We start from the raw sequence: 17,578 nt of genomic DNA, 5'->3' as shown, positions 1-17,578 counted from the left end.
CATTCATGATTGCACAGTATTTTACAAGAATTTACAGAAATTACAGTACAATACAGTGCAATATAACAAAATGAGAAACAGACTAATAAATTGTGAGAAGTTATAATATCAGAGAGAAAAACAGTAAATTTACAAGATACACACACACACACACACACACACACACACACACATGCATGCACGCGCGCGCACACACACACACACACACACACACACATACACACACACATACTTTTTTTTGTAAATATTGAAATAAGTTGAAAGTTAAGAAAGGAAAAGATCACTAGAGGGGTAGTGCTAGGTTGAAAGAATTAATAAAAGGAAAGAAAAATCACTAGTGGGGCAGTTCTAAAGGGTGAGGGATTAGAATGATAGTTAAGATTAGTGAGATTTATACTAAGAACAGATCTGTTTAAAGTAACATAGATCAAAAAGAGTTTTCTACTGGTCTTGATGGGTAAAGATTGGGGTAAGCTAGAGGGAGGCTCAAGGAGAGGAGGATGTTTACCTATTTGGATAGCTGCAGGGGCAGATTTTAGAATTTAGTAGGTAGTTCTTTAGGGTGAGTTTAAATTTGTTGAAGCAGCTAATGGTGTTTATGCTGGTTGCAAGTGAGTTCCATAGTTTATTGACAGTGTATGAGTAAAGGCAATGTCCAGCTCTTTTGTTTGGTACATGTACAGTTATGATTTGTTTATTTTCATAGCAAAGGGTTCTGCTGGGGCTATAGGGTATTAAAATGTTATTAAGGGCAGCACAGTTGCTTGGATTGTAAACAGTTTTATGTGCTATGGACAGTTGAATGAGGTTAAGGTGATGAGGAAATTGCAGCCAGTTTAATTCATTTAAGGCTTGGCAGTGATGTGAGCAGTATGAGCTGCCTGTGGCAAATTTTGCGATTTTATGGTAGCAGGACTGGGGCTTATTTTGTAGAGATGAGTGCAGGTTAGTAAAAGTGGGGACACCATATACTAGGGAGGGGAGCAAGTAAGTGTTGGTGAGAGCTTTTTTGGTGGTGCTGTCCATGAAATGTTTATGTCTCTTCAGGGCTCCTAATTTGCAGTGGGTTTTTTAATGGCATTATCAATATGGTGTTCAGATATGAGTTTATTGTGAATGGTAGTACCTAATAGTTTAGCATAGAATAGAATTTCACTTTTGTCATGCTTTGGGAGAAAATATGAAAGTGAGAGTCAGGTGAGAGGAGTTTTGCTGCGAAAAGTAGAAGCTTTGTTTTTTTGGCATTAAGAAGTAGTTGTGATTTGGTTAACCAAGCTTTGATTGCAGTGAAGGTATCTTGGGTTATTTGTTGGAGGTGTTGGAGGTTATTTGAGGAGGAGATGATGGTTGTATCATCTGCATATTGGATAACAGAGCTAAGAGGAGAAGCAGTGTGAAGGTTGTTGCTAAATATGTTAAAGAGTAAAGGTCTAAGTATGAACCCTTGTGGTACTCCAGTTTGGTTGGTTTGGAATTCTGATAGGGTATTTTGCATTTTACACATTGTTGCCTGTTAATAAGGTAGCTATTAAATCATTGGTGGGTGGGTGGGGTGCAGCCAATATTAGAAAGATGTTGTAGAAGTTTTTGGTGTGATACTGTATCGAAAGCCTCAACAGGTCTAGTAGTAATAACAAAGTAATATCACCTGAGTCAATGGATCTTTGTACAGTATCCATGAAGGAGATGCGTGCAGTGCTTGTGCTGTGTGAGAGGTGAAAGCCATGTTGGGTGTGTGTAAGTAGGTTGCTGTGTGTGAGATGGTGAAATAACTATTTATAGATGCACTTTTTGAGGAGTTTGGATAGTGGGGAGAGGATAGAGATTGGACAATAGGTTAGAGGGGTCATTGGAGTTACCTCCTTTGTGAAGTGGGGTGATGATAGATTTTTTCCAGAGGTTTGGGACATAGGATTCTGTAACTGACTGGTTGATCAGAATGCTAACGGGGTATGCTATGGCCTCGGCAGTGAGATTTAAGTATTCTGGTGAAAGGTCATCAAAGAGAGAGAGCATGGTTTTAATTTGCTGAGGAGTCTCTGAATTTCTGTGGTCGGTATTGGTTGTAGTGAGAAGAGGCTAGATTGTGTAATATTGCTTTGGTGAAGGGGACAAAATTGTCTATGGAGGAGAGGGTCTTTCTAAGTGAGGACTGCTTTTGTGGGTAGAGGAGGAGGGGGAAAGGAATTTGATAGGGTGAGGGTAGTGGGAGAGGAGACTGTTATTAATTTGTATATGCTATTTATAAAATGTGAGTTGAGCATAGTGGCTATTTGTGATGGTGTTTTTTCTGGGCATGGTGATGGATTTTGTTTGGTGCCAGGGATAAGAAAATTAGTGATGCTTTTTCAGAATTGTTTTGGGTTGTTTCTATGGTTAACCAGATGGTTAGAGAAATAGTTTCTCTTGTCAGTACATACTAGCTTTTTAGCTTTGTTTTGTAACTGTTTGTATCTAAGTAGGTTATATTAATTTTTGTTTTTATGCCATTCTTTCCAGGTCTTGTCCCTATTTTGTAGGAGTTGTTTAATGGCCTTTGTTAGCAAGGGTGCATGGTTTGATTTTACTCTTTTAGTATGAGGAGAGGTTAAGTTGTTGAGTGTGTCTAGGAATATCTTATTAAAATAGTATAAGGCATCATTCAATGGGAGAGTTTTTTAGTGGACGCCAATCTGAGAGTTTCAGAATGTTGAAAAGCTCTTGCTGATCAAAATGCATTAGATTTCCGGTGGCTTTATAGTTATGAGATTTCGATATATGTGCAGTGGCTCTATAAGTGAAAACAGGTAAGGGGTCGCTGAGTATATTGAGTAGGGTCTTTGGATTTGAGTATTTAAGTGGATCTGAAACTAAGATCCAGTCAAGGGTGGCTCCTGGTATATTGCTGTTGAGCATTCTGATAGGGTTGGTGACGAGTTGGGTGAACTTGTATAGGTTTATGCTGTTTGTTGGGGAGTCAGTTATTAAATCTTGCCAACTGATGTTTACATCGCCCATAATAATAGTTTTGTTGCAGATATTTTCTGACATCCAGGTGAGGATGTCCTCAAGGGTTTGGATATTTTGTTCTGCTAGGATATACAGACTATCCTATTAGGATTTCAGCATTGAAAATGATGGGAGTGTTTTCTGAAAGGGTAGTATGGTGAGACAGTCAGTATAGATTAGGCATAACCCACCTCCTTTTTTGTTGGTTCTGTCTTTCCATAGTATGTTATAACTTGGGGATGTTACTTCAATATCTTGGATTTGGGGTTTTAGCCAGGTTTCAGTGCTAGGATATCAGGAGTGTTTTGTGTTAGCCAAGCATGGAAGTCTGTAATTTTGTTACAGACACTATAAATATTTAAGGTATCTAAGAGTAGATTTATCGAAAATGGAGTTTGGTTGAGTGTAGTTATGCCTGAGGGACCTGGGTTGGGGTGGATGTCATCACATAGGGATATTCTGTTTTGATTGTTAAGGGAGTATTTTGGAAGAATGTTTTTTTTTTTTTTTGTAGGTTTCCAGATAATGATAGATGTTTTTATTTATGGTGGTATAGGGCAATATTTTTAGTTTTGATAAATGAATGAAATGGTATTCGAATAGGCTGGGTGATACATTATGGAAGCTGTTTAATGGTTTGTCACTGCATAGGGGAGGAGTTGTAGAAGTACCAGCTGTGAGGTGAAGTGTTGATTTGGGGGAGGTAATAAGAATTAGTAGGCTAAGGGCAAGAGTTAGAAACAGAATGGGGAGAGAGTAGTATGTAGGGCATGCCATACTTGTAAAATGGATTTAGAAAGGCGTTGGAGTATGGAAGGTGCAGTTATGGGTGGATAGTGGGGAGGAGAAGGGAGGAGGCTGTCAATGAGGGGGAGGGTACAGATAGAAGTGGATTGTGTGAGCGGGTGAAAGTTGATTGAAGGGGTAGAGTTACTGCTAAGTATAAATCTGGGGGGTGCAGGGGTGAGTGGGAAAGAGGCTAGGGTAGAGAAGTGGTTTGAGCCCAAAGGGCGAACAGAGCAGGCAGAGCCAGTCCAACAGCTGCTAATAAATATTATCGTTGAGACTTGGAACTGAAACTGGGGAACAGTATGTAAGTGAGAGCTGTGACTGCTAGTTTTCTGGGGTGCTTTTGTTATAACAGCAGCAGTATGATATGATTTGTAAGCAGCACTTTCATCTGGAAGACACTGATTCAATTAGAGCCTCCATGGGGAAAACAGCTTGACTAAGCCTTGTCAGTACATGGAATACCCTTAGAGAGTAGCATTTTACTGCCACCTAGTGGCAGAAAGAAAGCAAGGCAAGGAGTGGAAAAAAGGGGGGAGCACTATCACCTGCTGTCCCTGTGAGTATGCACACCACTTAATATAGGTAGTAATATGCCAATAAATTGAAGTTGTTCTCAGATGTTATTGCAGGGAAAGCACATACAGTACATTAGCTTAACAGTAGGTTTCAATTCTTATACTGTTGGCTCTGTATGTCCTTAGTTGAGCAGGAAGTACAACATACAGTGAGGTGAATGGTACGGACTGGGTGGAGGGGTAGACCTGCAGAGAGTGAGCAGCACTTCAAACTGAAAAAAAAATAGTTCAAAAGGTTGGTAGGGGTGTACAGAAGATAGGTTTCTTGAAAAAGGGTGTTAGAGGCAAAAATTATAGACACAATATAGGCAGTTTGGTAAAAGAAAAACAGACAAAATGTGATTTGGAGTGTGGCAGAGAGCAGAAAAGCAAAACAAATACAGCCAACAGGTATGAAGTAAAAGCAACAGTTAACCAGGTAATTATATCACTACAGATAAATGCAATAAAAACAAAACTTTACTGGTGGGAGACCCAGCTAACACAATATCTGAGAGTGAAATAGAAGACTACACTGTGCGCTACAATACATAAATAAGCAAGAAAACAGCAAAACAAACTATAAGCAGCAATGTAACAGTCCACCTAATAATAAGCAGGTAATTATATTACTGCAGGAAAATGCAGTAACAAAAAACTGTAATTGCAGGAGACCCAGCTAACACACTATCTGAGAGTGAAATGGAAGACTGCACTGTATGTTGTTGTTGTGTCTTTCGGCTTTTCCTGGTTAGGAGTCGCCACAGTGGAACTCCGGTCTGCTAATGATTGGCAGTAGATTTTTACATGCTGAGTTGCCAGCCCTGATGCACAACCTTCAAAGAAGGTGCGCCCATTCACGCATGTCTCGACACAGAAGACGCTCTAGCTGAGAATCGAACAGGAGGCGACAACACTACCGCAGCATAAGCTAGAAAACAGCAAAACAAAGTACCAATGGTGCAGTTCATAACATCATAGGATCATAGGACCATAGGAGATTACTAGGCTAATGGCCCTGGGGCCATTACAAGCCTAGCCAAGCATTTATCCCCAAAAAAGTAACCTCAATCAGCACCTGTCACCCCTGTCAGTGAGGCAGACAGGTGGAACCCCTGGGACAAATTTGTGGTTTCCCATCCACTCATCAAGGTTGCACTTGAAGAGGGTCACCAACGTACTCTGTTTGACGTGTATGGGAGTCTATTCCAGAGATGGGGCGGCTTCTGGGAAACAAACTTGTCTCTCTATTGTTAATGTCACATATTAGATTTAAAACTTTCAATCGGATAATGCACAAGGAGTTAGACTTACAGATATGGAGTATCTCTAGCAGAGCAGGGTCTGAGATTGCCTTGATCACCTCTGAGCAATCTGTACAATACCAAGTAGAGTGATAGTGATTTGAGCCTGTCCACAGATGTTGGAGGCCATGGATTCTCTTTGTGAGGTATTTATGTGGCCTTTCAAGTTGGTGTAGGTGTGTACAGAGAAATAACAACCTTTTTTTCTGGATGCATTCCCTTTACTTATAACATGAACCAAGTAAAAGGCTTTTCTGACCACTGCCACTATGTCATGTTCAAATGTGAGATTGTTGTCAACCTGTGTACCCAAGCCTCTCACCAAAGGTTGTGTGCTTAGGAGGTTGCCATTGATGTGATAATCAGTAAGGGGCTGTGTTTTTGCCGAATACCATGATAATACATTTTTTGTGTGTTTAAATTAAGGCCATGACTTTGGCACCAGTAATTTGTTGCTGTGAGACCCTCTTGAGGTATTTTAACATCATTTGGGGAGTCAATGATAGTACCCAACCTATAGTCATCCGCAAACGTGGTCAGCTACAGGCTATTGTCTTTGCCTGGACCTCTGATAAGTAGATGCCAAACATTAGGGGTCCCAGGACAGGTCCCTGGGTGACACAACTAGTGACAAGTCTGCTGTTGGAGGTGGTGGCACTTATTTTGACCTTGTGGGTCCTATCAGTGAGCCGGTTTGCCACCCATCTGATGAGATAGGGATTTACTCCAAGTTAGCTTTTCATTGATGGCTGAGTGGGGGATTGTGTCAAAGGCTTTGGCCAAGTCAAGGTAAACTGTATGTACTGACTATCCCCTCATCCAGTGCCTTGGCGACAGTCTCAAAAAAGTCAACAAGGTTCAACAGGCAAGATCTGCCCTTAAACGAATCCGAATTGGGTGGTGTCAAGTGCATGTAGATTGCCTGTGTCCTTGTTTATGTGGTCCTATGCTCCATGGCCTTACAGATCAGACTTGTCAAGCTAATGAGGCGATAGTTTCCAGGGTCAGTAGTGCCACCACCTTTGTGTAAAGGGATGGCAATGGCAGTTCTCCACTCTGCTGGAATGAAGTCTGTACTTAGGCTATGGATGAATAGGGTGTTCAATGGTGAGGCTAGTTCTTTCTAAAGATGTTGCAGAATACAGCCTGGGATACTATCAGGTCCCATGGAGGCTGTGTTCTTTGCCTTGGATAGGGCCTTTAACACTTGATCTACACAGATGTGAGGTGCAGGGATAATACTGGGGATGCCAAATGGGCCTTTAGGGGGGAACGAGGAGGGTGATGTTTGCACTGAATCTATCTACTAGCAGGTTGTCTAAGTCAACTGGATCAGTGTAAATGGTACCATTAAGAACTAATTTGGAATAAATATGGGCTTTGCCATGGAGGTTTTTGACATAACTGAAAAAGGTTTTGTGGTTCGCCTATGTTTCAGGGACTAGTTTCAATTCATAATTGGCTTTGGAGGTTTTTACTAGTGATCTAATTTGCTTGTTGAGGCAAAGGAGGGAGTTTCTCCAGTTTGGAATTTGTTCCTTTTTACCCTTGGACAACAGTTTCTTTCTTTTGTTGTAAAGCCTGTTGATAGAGAATGTCCACCAGGTTTGTGTTTACTTGAGGAGCAGGTTTTAGTTCTTTTGGGTGTGTCTGAGTCCATCCAGTTGTACAGGTGCTTGTATACTGCACTGGTATGCTGTTCAGCAGATTTGCCTGCATTTTCTGAAGGGAGCGGTGGTGTGAAGCTACTAATACCCTCCCTTATAAGGTTGTAGTCAGTTTTTTAGCCTAATAATATAACGTTTGGCTTACAGCAAGCCACATTGCCTATTTAGGAAGCATATGGTTACATTCATGTTTTATATTAGCAAATAAACTGAGACTGAAACATTGTGCTTTACAATTACTACAGAGGAAAAAAAACAATATAGTATCTGAAAAGCAAGTTAGAACTTTTGTGTAATTATTTCTGTATTGTGTCATTGAGTACATTAGGGCAATAGAAATAACAAATACAACAAAAGAATAATTTACATGGTGTGGACTCAGCACTGTGGGACAGGGACCATCTACCATCTATGATGATATTTTAAAATGTTGCCAAGTTAAGCAGCTTCCCTATCTAGACTTCCGCAGATGGAGGAAGGGAGGAGAGAGAGAGCATAGGTAAAATCAGGTGGGTGGGATATGTAGTTAGTGGTACCACAGGAAAAACAAGTCAGAGCCAGTCCAACAGCTGCTAAGAAAAAAAAAATATCAGTGACACTTGGAACTGAAACTGTGGAATGGTAAGCAAGTGAGAGCTGTGACTGCTAGTTTTTGGGGGTGCTTTTGTTATTACAGCAGCAGTATGCTATGATTTGTAAGCAGCACTATTCAGCTGGGAGACACTGATTCAGTTAGAGTGTCCATGGGGTAGTATATATATATATATATATATATATATATATATATATATATATATATATATATATACACACACATATGTACAGCTATTGTTCTAAAGTTAATTAGCATATTTGATGAACTATGTAAAATAGAACTGTATGCATGCTACAGTGGTGAAAGATGCTGTTCTGTTATGTGTCTTGGAAGAAGGTAATTACATTTTGATTGGCTTTGTAGGTATGCTTTTAACTGGGTTCAAAATGTTAGAAAGGAGGTTACGTCTTTGAGGTGTGAAAGAAGAGATTCCCATAGTTTAGGTCCTAGGCTAGAGAAGTATTATCTGTTGCGTCTGTATTTGGTTGATAGTGTTTCAAGCATGGGTCCATTGTGCTCCTGGCTCCTTAAGTGATTGGATGTTATCTTTGATAAAAATTTAGCAGCCAACAGGGGAAAGGAGTCAGATATTTGGAATTAGAAAATTTGGGAGGCAAGAAATAAGTCTGTCCTTTGCTGAATGGGAAGCCACTTTGCTTTGGTTATAGTTTTGCAACAGTGTTCATATCTTATCAGAAATGGTTTGGATTTTCATTTTTTTGCCAGCTGCAATGAGTGGTAGTTGTCTTTTAGTTGAACAAGGAGTACCCCTTTACCTACTGCTGTCCTGGTAGAGTACAACATAAACTTGGATATTGTTTTATCTCACAATAAAATATACCTTATTTTCATTCTGGTTTTGTTGAGATGTGTAATAAAAGTGATGAGTGGACCCCAGCCATAAATAAGCTGTACAACAGAAGGAGGAAACTACTACATGATAGAGGAAAACCCCTGAAAGGGAAGGCAACTCTGATCAGTACTAGCAAGAAACTATGATCCCTCATAAAATCATCTAAGGGTAGCTTCGAAAGAAAAATTGCACAAGACGCTAAAGATAATCACAAGGCTATCTTTAGTTATGTCAGAAACCTGGATGGAAACTCCCAGATATGCTCTGAGTTAGTGCAAAATGACAAAAAATACACTGAACCCACAGACATTGCCAACATCCTGGCAGACAGGTTCAGTGCAAACCCCCCCCCCTCCTCTCCAAATGAGCAAATGACTATCCCAACAGAGTGTAGCCTCCCTGATATCACAGATGCACAGGTGAGAGCTGCCCTCTCCAAAGGAAAAAACACAGCATCAATGGGACCAGATGGTGGCCAGGGCTGCGTTTTACATGAGCTCCAAGAAGAACTGAACCCTCACTTAAAATCCCTGTTCAGTCTCAGCCTTACAATAGGATATGTACCCAAAGAATGGCGTACAGCAACAGTGGTCCCACTCCATAAAGGGGGTGCCACAATGGACCCCGGAAACTATCACCCTATAAGCCTAACTAGCCTGGTCTGCAAAGCTATGGAGTGTATCATCATGGAACTCATAAACAAAGACATTGGGAACCTCCAAACACTGGATCCTACCCAATTCGGCTTTGTTAAGGGCAGATCTTGCCTCTTGAACCTGGTCAATTTCTTTGAAACAGTCACCAAGGCCATAGACGAAGGGAAGGTAGTCCACACAGCCTACCTTGACCTTGCAAAAGCCTTCGACACAATACTCCAACCGGGCATCATAAATAAGCTCACCAGCTTAAATATCAACCCCTATGTCACAAGATGGGTTGCAAACTGGCTTAGGGATAGAACCCACATGGTCAGAATTGTAGGTGCCATGTCAGACTCTAAACCAGTTACAAGTGGCATCCCACAAGGCTCAGTCCTGGGACCTCTCTTGTTCGGTATATATTTCTCTGAGGTACAGGCTAACACAGGAGGACTATGGCTGACAAAGTTTGCAGATGACTGCAAACTGGGGGCTATAATCGACTTGCCTGCTGACACAAGCATCCTCCAAAAAGGTCTCACAGAGACGGATAACTGTTGCCAGAGCCATGGCCTAAAGTTGAATGCCAAAAAGTGCATAGTCATCCCCTTTGGGAAAAACAAAGTGCCCACAAATTATCACATAGGTGGTAATCCATTAAGTACAGAAGAAGTAATTAGGGATTTGGGGACCCAAGTAGATTGCAATCTCTCCTTTGACAATCACATTGCCAAAGTGGTTAGAAAGACATTCTATATAGCCCACCTTATCACGAAGGGGTTCACATCTAGATCAAGAGAGGTCATTGTGCCCCTCTACTCATCACTCATCAGGCCCATAATTGAATACAATGCCCCATTTGGGAAGTAGCTTACCTGACACCTGCTACAACTAGAAAGACCCCAAAAGTACCTCACCAAGAGAATCAAGGAACTCAAACAGATGCCCTACGCAGTTAAGCTAAAGAAACTCCAGCCCTACTCAGTTGCTTACCGCCTACTCAGAGGTGATCTCTGCCTGACGTATAAAGCCATGTCCAACCCTGAACTAATGGACATGCTCCACCTCAAGAAATCCAGATCCATCAGAACTACACGCTCCAGTGACTTAAACCTCAGCACAGAAATAAATAGAACATGCTGGAGGGACAGATTCATATCCCAGAGGCTCCCCTCACTGTGGAACAAAATCCCAATCCATGTCAGACAGAGCCCCTCAATGACCTTCTTCAAGAAGAATCTCGACGTTTGGATGGGCGATCATAAATTTACCCCTGGGATCTCTTCTGTGTCACTGCTAGACAGAGGCACGGTAAACTAACCTTAAATGGGCTATCTTCTGTGACCTACTATACAGAGGCACAGTCAACTAATCTAAGAAGGGTGGCAAAAGCCAAACACACTCTGGCTAGGTTTGTAAATGCCCTAGGGCAGATAGCCTAGTATCAACCTATGAACCTATAACCATAGGCCTAGGTGTCTAAAGGAAGTGACATTTTCAATGTAGGCATTGTCTTTGGTTTGTCTTTGGATGCCAGTGAGTTTAGTTAATTTAAGTTTGGTTCCAAGATCATATATTTGGTTTTAGATGGATTCAGAAGTTATTTTATGTTACTTAGGCAGGCTGAGAGTGAGAATATATGGATCTGTCAATGGAGTAGCAGAATTTGAAGTGAGATGCTTGAGTGGTATGTTATCTGCATATAGTAGTACAGAGAGATGGTATAGCTCATTAGCAAGTTTGTTGATGTAAATGAAAAAAAAAGTAATGGGTGAAGTACTGAACCTTGTGGGTACCTTTGTTTAAGGGGGCTGTATCTGACAGGGAAGACTTAATTTTGACTGAAAAATGATGGATGGGGATAGTATTGGAACCATACCAGGATGCGGTTCCAGTGCTTATGCCAAACTCAGATAAGTGGTTTAGAAGGTTGTGTGGTCCACAAAGCCACAGGTTATTGTAAGGTCCATGTTTAGGAATATTCCTTCAGTAAGTCTCCATATTGCAGTCATAGTACCCCATCTTGAGATAAGCTATGTTGTTTGTGGGAAAGCAGTTTATACTAATGAATGTAATCAACTAGTTATTTGGATATTAATTTTTCAAGTAGTTTCTCTAAAGCAGGTAATATGTACATCAGTCAGATGTCTGAGGTTTTAGTTGGCTTGGCCTGTTGGGGTAAGGGTTTGATCAAGATTGATTTCCATATGTTTGGCATAATGTTCTGTGATTGTAGGTGTGTAAGAGAGAGATTGTTAAGAAATCTCTGTAGTGGTATTTAAACAAAGGCTGTATTTTTTTCTCAACCTGATGGTGCATCTAATGGGACTTCTTCAAGGACTGGGAAAAAGTCTGCTTTTACTTTAATTATTCTGAAGTAGAAGGGGGGACAAAGGGGGAAGTAGGTGTGTTGGCTGGATGATCTTTTATGTTTGTTAGTATACTTGAGATGGTAGTGAATTATTTTAAGAAGTCTGGGGGTATGAAGGTTGGGATAGTTTTCTTTGATGATGATTGTATGTGTCTACCTCTAAGGTGATTTACTTCTTTCCATAAGAGTTTTGGCCTGATGATTAATGTCTGTTCTTGCATTTTAGTTAGTTAGTTAGTTAGTTAGTTAGTCAGTCAGTCAGTCAGTCAGTTAGTTAGTTAGTTAGTTAGTTAGTTAGTTAGTTAGTTAGTTAGTAAGTTAGTTAGTTAGTTTGTTAGTTACTAGTGGCCACAGTGGTGCAGTGGTTAGCGTTGCTGCCTCACAGCAAGAGGTTCTCTGGTTCAATCCTCAGCTGGGCTGCCTTCTGTGTGGAGTCTGCATGTCCTCCTTGTGGTTGCATGGGTTTGTTCCAGTTTCCTCCCACATCCCAAAGACATACTGTAGGTGGATTGGGCACTCTAAATTGGCCCTAGGCATGAGCGCATGCATGTGTCTGCCTTCTGTGGCTGAGAATTGAATAGGACAACATCTTACTGTGAGGCGACAACGCTATCACAGCACCACCATAAGTGTTGGTATCCTGTGTGTTTTCAGGATTTTGGTCTTCAGGATTTTGGGAAAACTTCTAAATGTTCTCTAGTTACTTGTTACATCTGGGATGCATGCTTGAAAAGTGCCTGAAAAGTGTAAATATGCATTTGTTTATTGTTTGGAGAGGGGGGTTGGAGTCCCTTGAATCTTTCTTGCTGTATATAAACAGGGTTTGTACGTACTTGAAATTTACTTCAGTTTTGAATGACAAAAGTATTTCATATTTGGATGTACCAGTGTATAAAGAAAATGGCAAGTTAGCTACTAAAATTAACAAAAAGAATGTGCAAAACAATGCATATTTACACTTTTCAAGCATGCATCCCAGATATATGAAAGAAAATATTGTTAAGGATCAACTGATGAGGGCACATCAACTTACTTTAGATGATGCTGATTTTATTAAAGAGAGCAAAGCTATATGTAACAAGTTTGTAGCTAGAGGCTATTCAAATGAATTAGTGAGAAGTAAATTTAGTGAAGTCAAAAGAACTTTAGAAGTTTTTTCTAAGAAAAACATCACCAATGACTTTGGAACTGCTATGCAAATATCGAATAGTGTAGATTCAGAAGCCATCAAACAGATCATCAGAACAAATTGGAAATTTTGAAGAGCAGTGAAGAAGTACTAGAAGCAGTTGGTAATGGTCCACGCTTTCTGTACAAAAAGGGAAAGAGTTTTAAAAACTTTTTCCAAAGCAGTTTGAATCCCAGGTCTTTTAGTACAAGAGGCAGGATGGAAAAATGTTTGGCATGCAATTTCTGTGATTTAATTTATGAAGGAGTCAGTGAAATTGTTATTAATGATGTAAAAATATATGTCAACAAGGTTTACACATGCAAATTAAAGTTTGTTGTTTATCTAATAGTATGTCAGTCTTGCAATGCATTCTATGTTGGCCGTACTAGTAGAGAGCTGTTCAAAAGAATGTATGAACATAAAAGAGCTGTGGAAACTGGCAATGAAACTAATGTTTTAGGTAAACATTACAAAATGAGGGGTTGTAAAATCAATTTTAAATTTTTGGTTTTGAGAAATATTGCTGACTATGAGATCAAGTTGAATGCTGAGGAGGAGTTGGGATGGTTGGAATATACATGGCAGGTTAAGTTAAATGCCTGCTATCCCCCTGGGCTAAATAACAGAGAAAATTGTGTAGCCTATTTGAGAAAGAAAGGGTTAAGACATTAATTGGGAATGTCGTGTGATGATATATTTTAGTATTTAATGAATGAACTGAGAGGTTTTAATTCAGTCTGAAGAAGTCTTGTGTATGAAAAGACGAAAGCGCTTACTGGATTTTTACTGAATTTCTGCATTAAAGCACAGTTTGGTTTATCACCGAGTTTATTATTTTTATTTTTATCAGTTATTTGGTTTAATACATTTTAAAGTGATTTATTTTTGTTATGTTTCAAGATGAGCCAAGCAGGTTCTAGTTTTGTGACGATCCCAACGGGATGTACTCTTCATAATGGCCCAAGTGGGTCGCTGATGTTAAATCAGGAAGGCTTGCTGAATGTTGGAGCAACAAGGCATGGACAGTTACCAAAAATAACTAATGAGATGTTGTCAAACTGTTTAGCCCCTCCAGCTGATGTTTTTTTGACTCTAAGCAATGAAGGCACCAGTAACAGTTATTCTTTTGATGCTTACGAACTATTTAAAGATCTAGAAAAATATCTCATAAAGCTAAAGCGTCTACAGTGGGATGTTGCTTATTTTGATAACTGTTTGCATGTTAAGAGGGTTCCAAAAGGCCTCAGAATTACAAAAATGCCGAATGGGAATGATTTACCCAAAGACTTTATTGACAGATGGGTCGAATTAAACCAAAAGGTGGGGCTACAATATGTTGAAATGCTGTCCGAGTTCAACAAACTAAAAATTGAACAATTGAATAATAAAATAAATTCTAGTTTCTTTTCTCTTAAAGATCAGTTGACTGCTGACAATTTTGTTGCCAAATTTAGTCTTATTCAAGACAAATTAGCAAAAGAAAACGACCTTTTGTCCAAACAGAAAATTAAAAAGTTTCAGCGTGACCTTAAAGAATATGAGGAAGGGAACGCTTATATTAGAGTAACAGCAGGACGCACTGACGTAGCTGCTGATGCAACACACCTGAGAATCGAAAATGAGGCAGCATTGACTACAAGTGGAGACGAGGAAGGGCCAAGATGCTCGGAACATCTAGCGTAGCGTGGGCAACAAAATGAAGTGGTGATTTCCAATGCACAAGCTTGTCCTATGTCTTCACAAAATTTTCAGCAGGGACAGCAGGCGCAGAAGGTGCAGTTTATCAGAAAGGGCCAAATGGCCGAAGGACATGGGCGGAAGTAACATCAACTACCACAGGGAATTACAACAATCAGTCCAAGAAGAAGGTGTTGAAGAAATGAAAGAAATAACTGTTTTTTCAGGTACTTTTGATCTGAGCAGTTACTTAATTGTCAATTTATCATCCAAACTTTTGGATGCCAAGACTTGTGACATTCTGAGTAGGGGTTGGAATTTTGTTCCATCTACTAGAGCGAATAAGTGTGATGTGCTGAATGAGCTGAGAGATTTTGTCAGGAAACTGAATTTCAAAGTTTTGTTTAAAAATAGTAACAACAATGCAAGTAAAGGGTTCAGTAGACCAGGTACTTTTAATCCTCCTTTGAAAAAGGAATTGGAAGTGTTTCTTAGTATGACTGAGCTTGAAATTATTGAATTGTTGAACAACAAAAGTATTTTCAAATATCATAATATGTCTGCAAACAAGCGCAAGCTGTGTTTTGATTTAGTTAATGATGGCAAAATTCTTCTTAGCAAAGCAGATAAAAGAAATGCTTTGGTAGTACTAGATAGAGATTATTATGATATGACAATGTATCACATTGATGATGAATTCTATGAAAAAGTTAGTTTTTCTGCTGTTAAAAAATCATATTGTTTTATTGATTCCTTAATTGAGGAATGGTTTTATACAGGCAGGATCACAGAGGATACTAAGAAATATATTTCAAATGCAGCTCCTAAATTTAGTAGAATTTTTGGCTTGGCTAAAATACATAAAGATCTGGAAGACCCTATGTTCAGGCCTATAGTAGCAAGTGAAGGGACCAAAACTAAAGCCATTTCTATTTTTGTAGACAAACATTTACAAAAGGTAGTGGTCAGAGGTAGTGCTTACATTAAGGACACATTTGATTTATTGGACATATCAAAAAAGTGAATGATATTGAGTTAGATGTGAAGTCTTTATATACAGTTATTCCCAATGAAGAAGGAATGGAAACAGTGAGATTAGAGCTTTTAAGTTCAGGTTTGTTTTCCAATAATAGTACTAGTTTACGTATGGAAATGTTAGATGTTATTTTGAGCTACAACTATTTCAAGTTTAAAGATGATTTTTTCCATCAAAAAAATGGAGTAGCAATGGGTGCAGCCATGACACCCAGTTATGCCAACATTTTCATGAATGGTTGGGAGAAAAGACATATTTTGATTGATAAATTCAAAAACAATATACTTTGTTACAAACACTTTATAGATGATTTGTTTATTGTTTGGAGAGGGGGGTTGGAGTCCCTTGAATCTTTCTTGCTGTATATAAACAGGGTTTGTACGTACTTGACATTTACTTCAGTTTTGAATGACAAAAGTATTTCATATTTGGATGTAGTAGTGTATAAAGAAAATGGCAAGTTAGCTACTAAAATTAACAAAATGAATTTGCAAAACAATGCATATTTACACTTTTCAAGCATGCATCCCAGATATATGAAAGAAAATATTGTTAAGGGTCAACTGATGAGGGCACATCAACTTACTTTAGATGATGCTGATTTTATTAAAGAGAGCAAAGCTATATGTAAGAAGTTTGTAGCTAGAGGCTATTCAAATGAATTAGTGAGAAGTAAATTTAGTGAAGTCAAAAGAACTAGAGAAAATTTAGAAGTTTTTTCTAAGAAAAATATCAACAATGACTTTGGAACCTCTATGCAAATATCGAATAGTGTAGATTCGGAAGCCATCATCAGATTATCAGAACAAATTGGAAAATTTTGAAGAGCAGTGAAAAGTACTAGAAGCAGTCGGTAGTGGTCCACACTTTCTGTACAAAAAGGGAAAGAGTTTTAAAAACTTTTTCCAAAGCAGTTTGAATCCCAGGTCTTTTAGTACAAGAGGCAGGATGGAAAAATGTTTGGCATGCAATTTCTGTGATTTAATTTATGGAGGAGTAAGTGAAATTGTTATTAATGATGTAAAAATATATGTCAACAAGGTTTACACATGCAAATCAAAGTTTGTTGTTTATCTAATAGTATGTCAGTCTTGCAATGCATTCTATGTTGGCCGTACTAGTAGGGAACTGTTCAAAAGAATGTATGAACATAAAAGAGCTGTGGAAACTGGCAATGAAGCTAATGTTTTAGGTAAACATTACAAAATGGGGGGTTGTAAAATCAATTTTAAATTTTTGGTTTTGGGAAATATTGCTGACTATGAGATCAAGTTGAATGCTGAGGAGGAGTTGGGATGGTTGGAATATACATGGCAGGTTAAGTTAAATGCCTGCTATCCCCCTGGCTAAACAACAGAGAAGATTGGGTAGCCTATTTGAGAAAGAAAGGGTTAAGACATGAATTGGGAATGTCATGTGATGATATATTTTAGTATTTAATGAATGAAGTGAGAGGTTTTAATTCAGTCTGAAGAAGTCTTGTGTATGAAAAGATGAAAGCGCTTAATGGATTTTTACTGAATTTCTGCATTAAAGCACAGTTTGGTTTATCACCGAGTTTATTATTTTTATTTTTATCAGTTATTTGGTTTAATACATATTAAAGTGTGTAATATTTAAACTAAGCTTCACTATATTTTCCTGACTGAAACTAGGAGAATTACTATTCCCTACTTACTTAATACAGCAAGGCAGATGTTGTGGTGAATGGTCCTTCTTGTTGTCAGGCCCAAGACAGAATACTCAATACTGAGAGCATTTATTCACACTAGCAACTTTACAAACACATTTTGATTTTTAAATGCCATACAGTTCTAATATATTTGTAAGATAAGCATCTATACAAATCATTTTGATATTCAAATGCCATACAGTTCTAATATATTTGTAACATAAATATTTGTGCAAATCAGTTTAATATTTAAATGTTAT

This window comes from Protopterus annectens, chromosome 1.part2, assembly GCF_019279795.1.
Source record: "Protopterus annectens isolate FY-2018-M chromosome 1.part2, PAN1.0, whole genome shotgun sequence".
Lineage (NCBI taxonomy): Eukaryota > Metazoa > Chordata > Ceratodontiformes > Protopteridae > Protopterus > Protopterus annectens.
This window is presented reverse-complemented; position numbering follows the sequence as displayed.